Source organism: Cibotium barometz, chromosome 43 (genome assembly GCF_041138505.1).
Source record: "Cibotium barometz isolate CiBa-2024 chromosome 43, ASM4113850v1, whole genome shotgun sequence".
NCBI classification, from domain to species: domain Eukaryota; kingdom Viridiplantae; phylum Streptophyta; class Polypodiopsida; order Cyatheales; family Cibotiaceae; genus Cibotium; species Cibotium barometz.
In genome coordinates, this window is record NC_141088.1 from 4,068,397 (window position 1) to 4,071,118 (window position 2,722).

The following is a 2,722-nucleotide window of genomic DNA, read 5'->3' on the forward strand; positions in this document are numbered from 1 at the left end:
CATTTTCCAAGCATGTGGAGGGTCACAAAATTGATCTCCTCCTAGGCTCAAATCCCCCGAGTATGTTTTTGTATCACCTGAGCAATGCTATGGAATTGGAGTTGGACTGACAACTCCACGAACTATTGTAATAAGGATTCATACTCTCTAGTGTGTCTCCATTTACAGCCCCGATCCTTTTTGTTAAGAAAAATGATGGATCTTCTAGACTTTGTGTAGATTGTCATACTCTGAACAAACTGACAGTTAAGAGCAAGGTCTTAATGCCTCAGAATAACTATATCTTAGAGAGGCTGAATGGAGCCAAGGTATTTTCAAAGCTTGACCTAAAAAGTGGATAGCACTAGGTGTACGGATTATCAAACGGGACATCCTGAAGATAGCCTTCCGCATTGAACGGGCCCACTACTAGTTTGTGGTCATGCCCTTAGGACTAAACGATGCAAACACCCTGGCAACATTTAACCGAATGATGATGCGTGTTTTTAGGGACTTATTCAGAAAGTGTGGTTAGGGACTTATTCAGAAAGTGTGTCTTCATTTTCTTGGAGGACATACTAGTTTTTTTTAACTATAATTGAGCAACATGACATTGATGTCGAAAAGTTGAGCAACATGACATTTATGTCGAAAAGTTGATGAAGTTGTCGGAAAGTAATGAGCTATATGTCAATGAAAATAAATCAGAGTTTTATTTTTTCAAGGTTCATTACCTTTGATGCATAATTAGTGCGGAAGTCATTCGATTAGATCTCGCCCAGCGCGACAAAATTTTTGAATTGGGAGTTTCCAAAAAACAGTGTATGGTCATTTGTGGGGATTTGCCAAGCATATTCTACCCACATTGACAAGCTCTCCGACCTCTTGGTAGCTCTCACATATTTGCTTAAGGGGGTCAAGACACGTAGGTAGTGTATTTGCATGACTCCTTTTGTGGAGTGCACGCTTTCAAGTGGTGTATAAACATATTGGGACACAAACTGCACAAGTTTTCTTTATGCAACCTTTGAAACTAATGTCATTATGGGAGCCATTGTTCAAATACCAAGGACATGTGGTGTATAAACAATGAATTTTACCAATACAATGGATTATCCTACACACCCCTGGAAAGTTAACATTTGATGTAGTTGCCTTTGTCCGTATGTGACCATCGTATCTATGTTCTATGCCATCCGTTCCTCCTCCATAACTTATGATGACATGAAACTCAAATATTACATCCCCATCATAGAATCTAGGAGGCTCATTCACCTGTAACCCCTATGTTATACGTCTCACCAAATTTGTCAAAGTGTTCGTAGTGCTTTTGGATTTCAAAGGAGAAATTACTTCTTGCTTAGTAGATTGGGTGCATAGAGGCACAACATCTAATACATATATCTTCTGTAGTAGACTATCATCAAAATTGATAGAACTTTCAAGGTTCACATAATTAGAGGCACCAATTGATGTATTTGATTTTCAGGTTACACATGCCTCATATGTAAGTGAGATTAGGTCATCAAGAATATAGAAGTCCTTACCTTCTATATCTTGTAGTAGAACAAGAGAAACACGTGACTATTTGCTATGATTGTGATAACCTCTAAACCCTTGAAGTGTGATTGTGACCGCCTTCTTTAAACCCTTGAACTGTGATGATAAACATTTTTAAATAAGAAAATCCTTGTTCACAAAGTCTTTGCCATTGCTTATAGGCACCCTCATCTCACCTGTTTCATTGTGGGGAAAAATAAGCTTGCCCCCCATAAGTGAAATGGTGTGAATATGTGTGTTATGAGAGAGAGAGAGAGAGAGAGAGAGAGAGAGAGAGAGAGAGAGAGAGAGAGAGAGAATCACTAGTATACAAAAAAAAAGAACCAAAACTTATTCAAAGATCCTAAATAAATGATTACCACATAGCATTTATGTTACCATTTGTATTAGAGTTAGGGTTAGTGTTAACAATTTTAACTTTAGTGTAAAAAATAGTAACATTCTATTTTCTTTTTTAAGACTTTTAATTATAATTTTTATTATTCTTTTGAGTGTTCTTGTAATTATTCGCTTGCCATCCCTCCTCCCTCTCTCTCTCTCTCTCTCTCACACACACACACACACAAAACACTCACACATCTCTCTTTCTTTCTCTCCCTCTGTCCCTCTGTCCCTTTCTCTCTCACACACACACCAACACATGCACCTTGCCTCTCTCTCTCTCACGCACACGCACACACACACACCTTGCCTCTCTCTCCCTCCCTCTCTCTCTCTCTCTCTCTCTCTCTCACGCACACGCACACACACACACCTTGCCTCTCTCTCTCTCTCTCTCTCTCTCTCTCTCTCACACACACACACACACACCTCATCTCTGTCTTTGTCTCTCTCAAACACACGCACCTCACCTCTCTCTCTCTCTCACACACACACACCCCCTCCCTCTCTCCTCCCCCCCCTTTCTCTCTCAAACACACACACACACACTCACCTATGTCTCTATCAATCTCTCACACACACATACCACACCCCTCCCTCTCAATCTCAATCTCTTAAACACACACACACACACACACACCTCACCTCTCTCTATCAATCTCTCAAACACACATATACATACACCCCTCACCTCTCCCTCTCCCTCTCAATCTCTTAAACACACACACATCACTCTCACATGTGCACACCTCTGTTAAACACACACACACACACCTCTCACCTCAACATCTCTCTCTCTCTC